Source organism: Triturus cristatus, chromosome 7, assembly GCF_964204655.1.
Source record: "Triturus cristatus chromosome 7, aTriCri1.1, whole genome shotgun sequence".
Taxonomy (NCBI): domain Eukaryota; kingdom Metazoa; phylum Chordata; class Amphibia; order Caudata; family Salamandridae; genus Triturus; species Triturus cristatus.
This window is the reverse complement of record NC_140590.1, coordinates 1,082,865,951-1,082,880,330: the sequence shown is the minus strand read 5'-3', so window position 1 is coordinate 1,082,880,330 and position 14,380 is coordinate 1,082,865,951.

Here is a 14,380-nt window from a genome sequence, read left to right as displayed (position 1 = left end):
ATGTCGTGAAGCGATGAACTCGATGCAATGATCTTTGGTTAGCGAGCACTTGGAGGCCCACAAACATGCGATGCGATAATCTTCGGGTTAGCGAGCATTTGGCAACCCGCAAACGTGTGATGCGATGGTCTCCGGTAGCGAGCACTCAGCGGCAGCAGCGGGATGATTTTCCTTATGCTCTTCAGCTGCGGCGGCTCACTAACGGGCGTTAGCGACTATTTTTAGCACTCTCTTCTCCACAGTAGAACTAGAGGCCCTGGAACTCACAGGAGCCTCACCTGCAGATAGAAATCCTCTCTGGGGGGAAACAGGAGGCTGGTGGTGGAGTCTGATGTGCCTGAGACTCCAGCAGGAGGCTAGCTCTCTTCTAGCCCTTGGGTGATTGCTGTAGCAAGATAAAATAAAAGTTCCTTCAAAGTCCTTTTCCTTTTCTTCCAAGTCCAGTAGTAACCACTGCAGGCCAGTCCAAGAAACAGCACACAAGCACAAGGACAGTCCTCTCTTGCAGATTCCTTCAGTTACATGGACAGAGGTTCTTCTTGTTGTCCAGGAGCAATACAAATTGTAGGGGTTTCAGCACAGATATTTATACCCCAAAAGTCCTTGTTCTAAAGAGTCACAAGTCAGTGAATCCAGCCAGAACCAGTTCTGCCCAGCCCTGGAGGACTTTGTTTACCAGGCTGCATCCTTCCTTTCAGAAAGAGGGGGTCTACCATCCGACGCACAGTGGGAGGTGGAGCCAGCATTCACTTTGCCATGCACAGCCCTATTCAGGTCCAGGAGCAACCCCTCCCCATACTCCAATGCAGATCTCTCTATTCAACTCAGGTCTGACTCGGCCTGCCCTGTCCCTCCAAAACCAGACAGCCAATACACATAACAGCAGGCTTAGGCAAGAAAATACCTAGTTTCTAAAAGTGGTATTTTCAAACACAGAATATAAAAATAAACTTCACTAAAAGATGTATTTTAATATTCTGAACTCAGGCATACTAAATTCGTTTTTATACCATGTTCTTTTAGTCAGTTAGGATTATAGAATGTAATAGCCAAACCTCCCATTCTGGTCTATCGAGAACAGGTAGCCTTACAGTAGTGAAAAACGAAATTGGGTGTAATTCAGTACCAGGACATGCTACACACATCAGAGCATGTACTACCTTACACATACAATGCACCGTAACATAGGGGTGGCTTACATGATGCCAAGGGAAGGTTCAGGGGCTGGGAAGTGGGTGCACTTCACAGCCAAGATGGGAGTTCTAGACTGCACACAGACACTGCAGTGACAGGTCTTAGACACACTTTACAAGCTGCTTTTGTGGGTGGCGCAAACCAGCGCTGCAGGCCCACCAGCAGCATTTGGTTTACCACCACTGGGCACACACCGGCCACACTACTAGGGACTAACAGGTAAACCAAAAGAGCCAATCATGGATATACCAATTCACATGTCATATTTACACAGGGAGCATTCGTGTTGTGGCACTGAATGGCAGTGGCATAGCGCCCAGAGCATCTATTACCAGCAAAAAAAGAGGAGACAACAGCGAAAAATGGAAGGGAGACCCACGCCAATGGTGCCAGGTCTAACACGCGTCCCCTCCGGCTGAAATGTGGGGAGAACTACCCATCCCCTTGGAAGTTCTCATCAATAAGGCGGAAAAATCTGGACAGACCATCAGCATTGGCGTGGTCTGCACCAGGGAGATATTCCACCGTGAAGTCCATACCCTGTAGGGAAATGGACCACCTCAACAACTTGGGAATCTCACCCCTCATCTGCATCAACCATCTGAGGGGCCTGTGGTCTGTTTGAACCCGGAAGTGAGTCCCAAACAGGTATGGTCTCAGCTTTTTCAGTGCCCAGACCACAGCAAATGCCTCACGCTCAATTGCACTCTACCTCTGTTCCCGTGGAAGTAGCCTCCTACTGATGAAGGCTACAGGTTGGTCTAGTCCCTCCTCATTCATCTGTGACAGAACAGCCCCCACCCCATGCTCTGAAGCATCTGTCGGGACAATACATTGCTTAGCAAAATTGGGTGCCTGGAGTACGGGTGCTGTACACATGGCAGTCTTGAGGGCACCAAAAGCTTTCTGATAGGTGTCAGTCCAGTTCACAATCTTTGGCTGCTTCTTGGAAGTCAGCTCAGTCAAGGGTGCAACAATGTTGCCATACCCCTTGAAAAACCTCCTGTAGTAACCCGTGAGTCCTAAGAAGGCCCTTACCTGGGTCTCGGTCCATGGGGGCTCCCAAGCCAGGATGGTTTCAATCTTGGGCTGCAGGGGTGAAACCTGGCCTCTCCTTTGCCCCATCAGTTAAGGTGATCTGCCAGTACCCAGACGTTAGATCAAACGTGCTGAGGTACTGGGCAGCCCCTAACCGATCTATGAGCTCATCAGCTCTGAGGTTAGGATGCGCGTCGGTCCTCGTGACTGCATTGAGACCTCGGAAGTCCACATAGAACCTAAGTTTAGGAGTGTCACCAGGCGCTGCAGCTTTTGGTACCAAGACCACAGGGCTGGACCAAGGACTGCTAGAGGACTCAATCACCCCAGGACAAACATTTTGGAGACCTCCTCCTTAATGTAGGACCTGACCCTGTCAGTCACTCTGTAAGCCTTGTGCTTGACAGGAGGACTGTCCCTCGTGTTTACCTCATGGACACTCCAATCAGTGACACCAGGCACCAGGGAAAACAAATCAGAAAATTGCCCCAACAGCTGGTGGCAATCTTTCTGCTGCTCAGGTGTCAGTGTGGTGGAGAGGTTCACACCCTCCACTGACCCATCCTTCTCTCCTGCACACAGGAGGTCAGGAAGAGGCTCACTCTCCTCCTCTATCCCTGCATCTGTGGCAAGAAGCATGCCCACTTCAGACCTCTCAAAGTGGGGCTTCCGGCGGTTCACATGCAGGACCTGCTGGGGGTTCCTAGGAGACTTAAAGTCCACCAAGTAGGTAACTGGACTTTTGCACTCCACCACCTCAAATGGACAGGTCCACTTATCTTGGAGCGCACAAGGCTCCACTGGGGCCAGTACCCAAACCTTCTGACCAGATTGAAACTTGGCCAGAGTGGCATTCTGGTCATGCCAGCGTTTCATCTCCTCCTGGCTGGCTTCCAGATTTGCCTCAGCAATTTTCCTGAAACGCCGAGTCTGGTTCCTGAACGCCAACATGTAGCTAAATACATCTTTGGGAGGTTTCCTGGGCGATTGCTCCCAGCCTTCCATGACCAGACTCAGAGGCCCTCTTACCGGATGGCCATAGAGCATTTCAAAGGGACTGAACACTAAGGACTTCTGTGGCACCTCGCGGTAGGCAAACAACAGACATGGCAAGAGGATGTCCCACTTATGCCTAAGGGGCTCTTCTAGGCACATGATCATGCTCTTCAAGGTCCGGTTGAACCTTTCAACCAGACCGTTACCTTGGGGGTGGTAAGGAGTGGTGAACTTATAGGTTACCACACACTCCTTCCACAGAGACTTCATATACTGGGAGATGAAGTGGGTTCCCCTGTCGGACACCACCTCTCTGGGGAACCCCACACGGGAAAAGATCCCCATCAGTGCACTTTCCACCACGGAGGCCGTCACTGTCCTGAGCGGGATGGCTTCAGGGTACGGGTGGCATAGTCAACCAAGACCAGGATGTACCTGTTACCCATGGCTGTCTTGAGGTCCAGAGGCCCCACAATGTCAGTGTCCACTCGCTCGAATGGGGTACTAACAACTGGAAAGAGCTGGAGTGGGGCTTTGATATTCCCCTCACTCTTCCCACTTGCCTGGCAAGTCTCACAGGTTCTGCAATAAGTATCTGAGCTCTTGCGCATCTGGGGCCAATAAAAGTGGTTTGCCAGTCTCTAAAAGGTCTTGGTCTGCCCCAGATGTCCTGCCAATGGAATGTCAGGAGCCAACCCCAGTAGGAAGGCTCTGAAGCACTCGGGTACCACCAGCACACGGGCTGACCCCGGCTCGGCAGCATTAGGCTGGCTATACAGGAGACTGTTCTCCCAATAAATCAAAAGTGAACCAGACATGTCACCTGCTGCATGGGCTGCAGCCTGTCGCTGCATACCCTCAAGAGAAGGGCAAACTATTTGCTGCTCACAAAACTCCTCCCTGGTGGGCCCTCCTTCCTGCTGCCAATGGGTCAGCTCAGGAAGGTCCCCCAGGTTGGCACTCTGCTCCCCGGTAGGCTCCAGGGCATCCCCCTCAGGGTCTGCTCCCTCCTGGGCCGTGGGAACCTAGGGGGCCAGCATCCCGCACCCCCTGCCCCTTCTCTCTAAGGCAGGGACCTGGGCCATACTCTCAGGCTCCAGGTCTTTCTCAACACCCTCTTTGGCTGCCATGGACCGAGTGGTAGCACACGCCCACTCAGGCAGACCCAACATTTCCAAGTGAGATTTCCTCTCCACCGTAGCCCACGGGGAGTTCTCTAAATCATTGCCCACTAGACGGTCTACAGGAATGGTGGGCCTCACAGCCACCTGAAGAGTTCCTGAGAACCCCACCACTCAAAGGGAACCTGAGCCACCTCACATTGGCTCACTGAGTTGTCTGCAGACACTACTGCGTAGAATGCATGGGGGATAACCTGCTCTTTGGACACCAACCGGGAGCTGACAGCAGTTACACTGGCTCCTGTGTCTCTTAGAGCCTCCACTCTATGGCCATTGATGGTCACCCACTGCCTGCACTTTTTAGTGTTATCAGGCAGTGCAGGCTTAGGGACCATCTCAAAGTCTCCTAGTGAGACAAGGGTCAATTCTACGGGATCCCACCCACCTTGGGCACCCATCTCCCCCCCCTTGGCTACACTAGCAAGCTGGCGGGGTGGTGCACGGGGTGGTGCAGGAGCATCCCTTTGAGGATACTGTGGATCAAAGTATCTGTGGCCCACTTGACCACACTTAAAACAAGTAAGGGGCCCCCTCTGAACGGGCCTACCTGTCGGGGGCACTGGCTTCTTATGTTGGGGAGGCTGGGACACCACTGCTTGGTTCCCTTGGGAATTACTTTGGGGCCCTCTGTGGAACTCCCTTGGTTTACCCCTGTCCCCCCCACCTCTCTGCTGGGGATCCTGCCCACCTTTGGCGAAGTCTCCCACTGGACCCTTGCAAACCCGGGTGCTCACCCAGCGGTCCGCCTCCTCAGCAAGCTTCCTAGCGTTAGTTAGCTTGCAATCAATCAAGTGCTGGCGTAGCTCAGGAAAACAATTACTAGATAAATGCTCCCATGCAATCAAATCATAAAGTTGCTCAAAAGTTTCTACTTTGCTACCTTTTACCCAGCGCTCCATTGCTCTGCAAAAAAAGACATGTATTCAACCCAAAATTTCGAAGGTCAGAAAATCGACCTACAAAAATATCGCAACAAAAATATCGATGTCAAGAATATCGACATCCTATCTACAACATGGTAAGTACATAAATATCGAAATTAAAATATAGATGTCAAAAATATCGTTTTTTAAAATATCGTTTTTTTGTTAAAAAAAATATGTAAAATAAACATAATAATGCTTATAAATAAAATAAACATAATTAAATATATTTCACAATGTTAAAAATTAATAATTAATAAATATAATTGAATAAAAAATGGATTAAACATATACATATAATATATAATATATATATACTTACTTAATAATGCTTTAATAATTATTTTAATAAATTATAAATTACTTAATAATATTAAAAATTGCAAAAACATTACACACATAAAACAATAACATAAATAAAAATTAAATAATTATGTATAACAAATTAAAAAAATTACATTTAATTTAAATATTTTTAAAATTAATTATATACTACATTAGCTAAAATAAAAAATAAAATATTAGCTGAGACAATAAAACTACAACTCCAAAAAAAACAACAGAAAGGAAAATGTTGGATAGCGGACGGCTAAAAATTACTATATCCACTCCAGATAGTGTAACAGTAGGGAAAGTGTTGGATAACGTGTGGGTAAAAATAATAGGGGTGGGCGGAATTTGCGTAATTGCGTTACGCAAATCTCCGCGAAACGGTAAAAAATCTCCGCGAACACGCAGAAATTCCGCGAACACGCGGAATTGCTTGTTCGCGATGCTTTTTTCCTGTTCACAATTGCTGTTTGCGTGCTCGGGGAAAAATATCTCGCGAACACGCATTTTGAGAACGCGAACAAGCAAAAATTTCGCGAAATCGCGGAAAGCAGACTTTTGAGCAATTTCGCGTTCTCCGCGGAACGCGAAATTACGCAAATTCCGCGAGCGGAACGGAATTTCCCGCCCAGGCCTAAAAAATAACTATTCCAACTCCAAAGAGTGCAACAGTAGGGAAAGTGTTGGATAGCGTAGGGGTATAAATTACTATTCCAACTCCAGAGAGTGTAACGGTAGGGAAAGTGTTGGATAACGTAGAGGTATATATTACTATTCCAACTCCAGGGAGTGCAACAGTAAAGAAAGTGTTGGATAGCGTAGGGGTAAAAATAACTATTCCAACTCCAAAGAGTGCAACAGTAGGGAAAGTGTTGGATAGCGTAGGGGTAAAAATTACTATTCCAACTCCAGAGAGTGCAACAGTGGGGAAAGTGTTGGATAGCGTAAGGGTAAAAATTACTATTCCCACTCCAGAGAGTGCAACAGTAGGGAAAATGTGGGATAGCGTAGAGGTAAACATTACTATTCCAACTCCAGAGAGTGCAACAGTAGGGAAAGTGTTGGATAGCGTAAGGGTAAAAATTAGTATTCCCACTCCAGAGAGTGCAACCGTACGGAAAATGTTGGATGGCGTAGCGGTAAAAATTACAATTCCCACTCCATACAGTGCAACAGTAGGGAAAGTGTTGGATAGCGTAGGGGTAAAAATTACTATTCCAACTCCAGGGAGTGCAACAGTAGGGAAAGTGTTGGATAGCGTAGGGGTAAAAATTACTATTCCAACTCCAGAGAGTGCAACAGTAGGGAAAGTGTTGGATAGCGTGGGGGTAAAAATTACTATTCCAACTCCAGAGAGTGCAACAGTAGGGAAAGTGTTAGATAGCGTAGGGGTAAAAATTACTATACCAACTCCAGAGAGTGCAACAGTAGGGAAAGTGTTGGATAGCGTAGGGGTAAAAATTACTACTCCCACTCCAGAGAGTGCAACAGTAGGGAAAGTGTTGGATAGCGAAGGGGTAAAAATTAAGATTCCCACTCCAGACAGTGCAACAGTAGGGAAAGTGTTGGATAGCGTAGGGGTAAAAATTACTATTCCAACTCTAGAGAGTGCAACAGTAGGGAAAGTGTTGGATAGCGTAGGGGTAAAAATTACTATTCCAACTCCAGAGAGTGCAACAGTAGGGAAAGTGTTGGATAACGTAGAGGTATAAATTACTATTCCAACTCCAGGGAGTGCAACAGTAAAGAAAGTGTTGGATAGAGTAGGGGTAATAATAACTATTCCAACTCCAGAGAGTGCAACAGTAGGGAAAGTGTTGGATAGCGTAGGGGTAAAAATTACTATTCCAACTCCAGAGAGTGCAACAGTAGGGAAAGTGTTGGATAGCGTAGGGGTAAAAATTACTACTCCCACTCCAGAGAGTGCAACAGTAGGAAAAGTGTTGGATAGCGTAGGGGTAAAAATTAAGATTCCCACTCCAGACAGTGCAACAGTAGGGAAAGTGTTGGATAGCGTAGGGGTAAAAATTACTATTCCAACTCCAGAGAGTGCAACAGTAAGGAAAGTGTTGGATAGCGTAGGGGTAAAAATTACTATTCCAACTCCAGAGAGTGCAACAGTAGAGAAAGTGTTGGATAGCGTAGAGGTAAAAATTATTATTCCAACTCCAGAGAGTGCAACAGTAGGGAAAGTGTTGGATTGCGTAGGGGTAAAAATTACTATTCTAACTCCAGAGAGTGCAACAGTAGGGAAAGTGTTGGATTGCGTTGGGGTAAAAATTACTATTCTAACTCCAGAGAGTGCAACAGTAGGGAAAGTGTTGGATAGCTTAATAGTTAAAAATAACATAGTTATAAATAAAATAATTCTTTAAAATAATTAATAATTTAATTATTAAATAACTCAAAGTTACTTACAAATACCAATAGATATTTATTAAAAACATAACTACCAATAAATAATTAATTTGCAATAAATTATTAATAAATACCAATAAATAATAATTAATGAATATTAATTACCAATTAAAAAATCTTGAACAATTACATTTTTTATACCAAAAAATAATTATCAAACACTAATTATCAATTAAAAAATATTAAACAATTACTTATTTTTTATACACAAAATAATAATTATTATACATTAATTACCAATTAATAATTACTTATTAGTATATTAATTACGAATATCAATAAATATTATTTAAACATATTTAATTACCAATTGATTATTAATCAACAATAACTTATTTTTCATAACCAAAATATTATAATTTAAAATATTTACCAATTAATAATTAATCTCCAATTAATTAATTATCAATACCCAACCACAAATTTAATAATTACTTAATTAGATTTCAATTACTTCCAACACTATTCCCCTATAAACACACAAAACACTCAAATAATAAAATAATACAGTTAACATAATTATCAATTAATCAATTAATAAAAACTAATTACCAATTAATACAAATTAATTCCCAATTAGTACCTAATTAACAATAATATAATTATCAATACCAAAAAATAAATAAAAATATAACTTAATTTCAATTAAATTACTTCCCACCCTATTCCCCTATACACCTACAACCCGCTACAGAATTTAAATGCAAAAATTATTTAAAATTAATTTATAATTCCTAATAATTTATAATTAATTTCATATAATTAAATTACTTCCCACCCTAATCCCCTATAAACCCACAACTCGCTACTGAATTGAAACGCAAAAATTATTTAAAATTAAGTTATAATTCCTAAAAATGTATAATTAATTTCATATAATTAAATTACTTCCCACCCTGTTCCCCTATAAACCCACAACCCGCTACAGAATTTAAACGCAAAAATTATTTAAAATTAATTTATAATTCCTAACAATTTATAATTAAATTGATATAATTAAATTAATTCCCACCCTATTCCCCTATAAACCCACAACCCGATACGGTACTAAAACACAAAATTAACTTTAAAAAACCATTATTAACATATAAAAATTGTATACATATATTTTAAAACCAGTAGAACACTTAACAAAAAATAATTAACACATAAATATTAAATACATAATAAAATACATAGCAATATTATAAATATCGATATTAGTGACATGGATATTAATAACATCGATATATTTCATATCGATATTACTAACTTCGATATTACTAACATCGATATAAAAAAAATCGATATTACTTACCTTAGGGTCGATATTCTGTCCATAGATATTCTTGACATCGATATTCTGTCCCTTCGATATTCTCAACTCGATATTATTGTAGGTCGAAATTAAATTTTCGATATTTAGACTGCTCACCTCTTGCAGGTACTAAATCTCTGCCTATACATTCAGGGGTCAAACCATAGCGGGTAATAAAGCTTCTTTCATGTGGGCATAAACCATCCTACTTTCTGGGGCAGGTCCAACAAGGTATCCCTCCCCTCACTCACAAAGCGTCCCCACAACCCTGCTTCCCAATCCTTCTCAGGGACCCGGTGGGATACCATAGCTAATTCATAAACGGCAAACCATTGCCCAATATCTTCACTTTTATGGAAATCCTTAATAACCTCCTTAGGTATATACACTCTACTCTCAGTATGCACTACTGGTATGCTGCCACCAGAGGGGGAGATCTCTATACTCTTTGCTTTAATCTCCAACTCCCTCAATATTCTCTCATGCTCATTTCACTTTCATCATTTCAAATTCTAACTTCTTATTCTCTAGGTCCCTCTGACCATCCATTTTAAGCTTAGCCATCTCCATATTATGCCGCCTATCTCTCTCCCTGTCCTCCATCTCTTCTGGAGTCAGACCCCTGAGGACACACTAGTGCCCGGGCTGGAAACTACTTTATCTACTACCAAATCTACCACTTCATCCCGCTGCTCTCCTGCATTCTCTTCCCCCTCCACAGGCTCTTCCATATTCCTAGGGGCATCCCTGACTTCTAACCAGGCCTTCAGCGCCTTGTAATACTCTTCCCTTCCAGTGAGACCTGTGATAGGGACTGTGAAGCGTTTGCAAAAATATTTGAGCTCCTTGGCATTGTAGGTTTCTAATTTCTCTTTTTCCCAGGAGAGATCCTCAGAGGCATTGGATCTGGGCTTGCCCATTGTAGCAATAACTGGCAATAACAATCAAAAATAGAATCAAGAACCTCAAAAACGTACGTGGTTATGTTATGGCCTGCACTCACTAGTAGTGTACACTATAATTACTGTATGCGATCATAAATGCAAGTCCAGATCCTCACCGCTGACCACCAATGTTAGAAATGGGGGTCTCTAGTTGGCAATGGCTGGCCACTGTCCAAGTAGGGACCCTTCTTCCTAAGTCAGAGTCAGCCGGCTACACCCTTTGATAACCCCTGCTCAACCCTGTGGTAACGTAGCACGAGCAGCTAGGCTTATCTCAGAGGCAGTGTGTGAAGCATTTATGACCATACACAGTAACACAGTGAAGAACACTACAAAGGGACACCAAACAAGTAGTTATAAAAAAATAAGTATCTTTATATATAGACTTAACACAAGACCAATAACAGTAAAAATCCACAATACTAGGAAAGTGGGGTTACTCTTAAAATGCTGCAAAAAAGGAGCTCAGTTCAAGTCAGTGGTCTCTGCGACCCTTTTACTCACAAACTACCTGGATTCTGTAGCAAAGGAACCAAAATGTCGCTAAGGAGTTGTAGCGATGATTTTCCTCACGCGTGACCAGCGATGTGTTGAATCCTTGCCGCAAGGGAGGATGATGCGCTGATCTGTGTGCAGGACAAAGCGACAAACTTCTCCACGCTAAGTCGGCGATGCGTTGAAATCCTTGCCACGAAGGGAGGATGATGCACCGAGCTTGTTGCATGTGCGATCTTGTTGCGATGAAAAGAAATGGCGCAACGTGAGGGAGCGACAATCCTGATGCGATGTGATGAAAATGGCGAACTCTCACCGTCCGCACTGTGATGACGGGAAGCGATGAACTTGATGCGATTATCTTTGGTTAGCGAGCACTTGGAGGCCCGCAAACATGCGATGCGATAATCTTCCGGTTAGCGAGCATTTGGCAGCCTGCAAACATGTGATGCGATGATCTCCGGTAGCAAGTACTCAGCGGCAGCAGCGCAATGATTTTCCTTACGCTCTTCAGCTGCGACGGCTCGCTAACGGGCGTTAGCGACGATTTTCAGCACTCTCTTCTCCACAGTAGAACTAGAGGCCCTGGAACTCACAGGAGCCTCACCTGCAGATAGAAATCCTCGCTGGGAGGAAACAGGAGGCTGGTGGTGGAGTCTGATGTGCCTTAGACTCCAGCAGGGGGCTGGCTCTCTTCTAGCCCTTGGGTGATTGCTGTTTCAAAAATAAAAGTTCCTTCAAAGTCCTTTTCCTCTTCTTCCAAGTCCAGTAGTAACCACTGCAGGCCAGTCCAAGAAAAAGCACACAAGCACAAGGACAGTCCTCTCCTGCAGATTCCTTCAGTTACACGGACAGAGGTTCTTCTTGTTGTCCAGGAGCAATACAATTTGTAGGGGTTTCAGCACAGATATTTATACCACAAAAGTCTTTGTTCTCAGAAGCTACAAGTCACTGAACCCAGCCAGAACCATTTCTGCCCAGCCCTGGAGCACTTTGTTTACCAAGCTGCATCCTTCCTTTTAGAAAAAGGGGGTCTGCCATCAGACGCACAGTGGGAGGTGGAGCCAGCATTCACCTTGCCAGGCACAGCCCTATTCAGGTCCTGGAGCTACCCCTCCCCATACTCCAATGCAGATCTCTCTATTCAACCCAGGTCTGACTCAACCTGCCCTGTCCCTCCAAAACCAGACAGCCAATACACATAACAGCAGAGCACACTGGAAGGCTTAGGCAAGAAAATACCTACTTTCTAAAAGTGGCATTTTCAAACACAGAATATAAAAATAAACTTCACTAAAAGATGTATTTTAATATTCTGAGCTCAGGCATACTAAATTCGTTTTTCTACCATGTTCTTTGGGTCCGTTAGAACTATAGAATGTAATAGCCAAACCTCCCATTCTGGCCCATGGAGAACAGGTAGCCTTACAGTATTGAAAAACAAATTTGGGTGTAATTCACTACCAAGACATGCTCCACACATCGGAGCATGTCCTACCTTACACATACAATGCACCCTACCATAGGGGTGGCTTACATGATGCTAACGGAAGGTGCAGGGGCTGGTAAGTGGGTGCACTTCACAGCCAAGATGACAGTTCTAGACTGCACACAGATACTGCAGTGGCAGGTCTGAGACACACTTTACAAGCTGTTTCTGTGGGTGGCGCAAACTAGCGCTGCAGGCCCACCAGCAGCATTTGGTTTACCAGCCCTGGGCACACACCGGCCACACTACTAGGGACTAACAGGTAAACCAAATAAGCCAATCATGGATATACCAATTCACATGTCATATTTACACAGGGAGCATTCGCGCTGTGGCTCTGAATGCCAGTGTCACAGCGCCCAGAGCATCTATTACCAGCAAAAACAGAGGCGACAACAGCAAAAAATGGAAGGGAGACCCACGCCAATGGTGCCAGGTCTAACAGTAACCAATTGTGAAAACTGGGGCAAAGTGTTTGCGGCGGTATATGCGAAGTGTTTTGGCACGCCCTCTATGACGGTGCTGCCCTCTGTGATTAAGTGTGTTCAGGATGAGCACGGCCCGGAGGCAGCGGTTGAGTTAGGAATGAGGCTAGTCGGAGTGTTCGACATAGTTGCTGATCTCATCCTTGCGAAAGTCAAGGGAGATGCATTTAACTTTCAAGTGTCTAATGCTTTGCGTCTTGTCCCAGTGGAAGAAAAACCCCGCAAATTACCTAAAATGCACTTGAAGCAATACCAACAGTAATAAAGTAAAAATACAACACAAGAAAAATTCCACACAAATTTAGAAAAATTGAGAACATTTTAATAAATTATTTAACACCAAAAGAAACTAAACAAACTAAATCCAGTCAGTAGAATTAGACTTATGACATTTGAATACAAACATACTATTCCTACCAGTTCCCAATTAAAAGGTAGCACTTATTAAATGTAATAAGGCACCCCAACATGCTATGGGAGAGGTGGGCCTCACAGTAGTTAAAAACTAATTTGGGAGTTTTTTATTACCAGGACATACAACACTTAAAAGTACATGGCCGACTTTTTAAATACATTGCACCCTGCTCAATAGACTCCTTATAGCTTACCTTAGTGGGGATTGACATATAATAAAAAGCAGGGTTTAGACATGGTAAAAGGTTCATTTTGCTAGGTCAAATTGGCAGTTTAAAACTGCACACAAGGGGGCAGATTTACAAGCCCCCTTGCGCCACTTTTGCATCACTTTTCTCATGTTAAAAGTGACGTAAAAGCGGCGCAGGGGGCTTGTAAATCTGCCCCAAGGTGCTTAAAGGGCTACTTAAGTGGGTTCACAATAAGTGCTGCATGCCCATTTATAGGCCCTGGGTACACATTGTACCACTTCACCACTTTACTAAGGACAGATCAGGAAATTAAATGTACCAATTGGGTGTAGGCCAGTTTCCCCATGTTTTATGGAGTGAGCGCAAGCATTTTAGCACTGTTTAGCAGCCCTAAAGCCAACAAAAACGAATTTCAGTAACTGGAGGGGAGATGGCAAAACGTTTGGGGGAAGACCACACCAAAGGCTGTCAGCTCTAACAAATGGGCGGTTCTCAGGTGTTCCTACACCCCAACCAATAGTTTCTGATGCTATGTCAAATATACAAAGATTGCAATGCCTGACTGCGCAATAAAACAATGCCTTCTTAAGGCTGGCGCAGTCAGAAAAATGTTTTAGTTTAATCAAACATTTTACTCGTTGCATATGTGCCGCACTGTACAGCACATATTTTGTGTGGGAAATGTTAAAATATGTAAAAGCATAAGATTTAGTACATGGGTAACATTCCATTGCAAAACCTATGCTAGACAGCGTGTAGACACATGTGCACTATGGAGCAACGGTGGGTCCATGGCTCTAGGAAGGTTTAAAGATTAAGAAGCAGACCATATTTAGTAAATATGTCTCTGCGCTGCTCTCCCCTAGTGCAAGACAGCATAGCAACTTTGATTGGAGCACTGCATTGAACTATTTCTTTGGAAATCTGACCCGGTGTGTCTTCACTAAATATATTAAGGATCTCACTGTACTCTGTTGAATACATG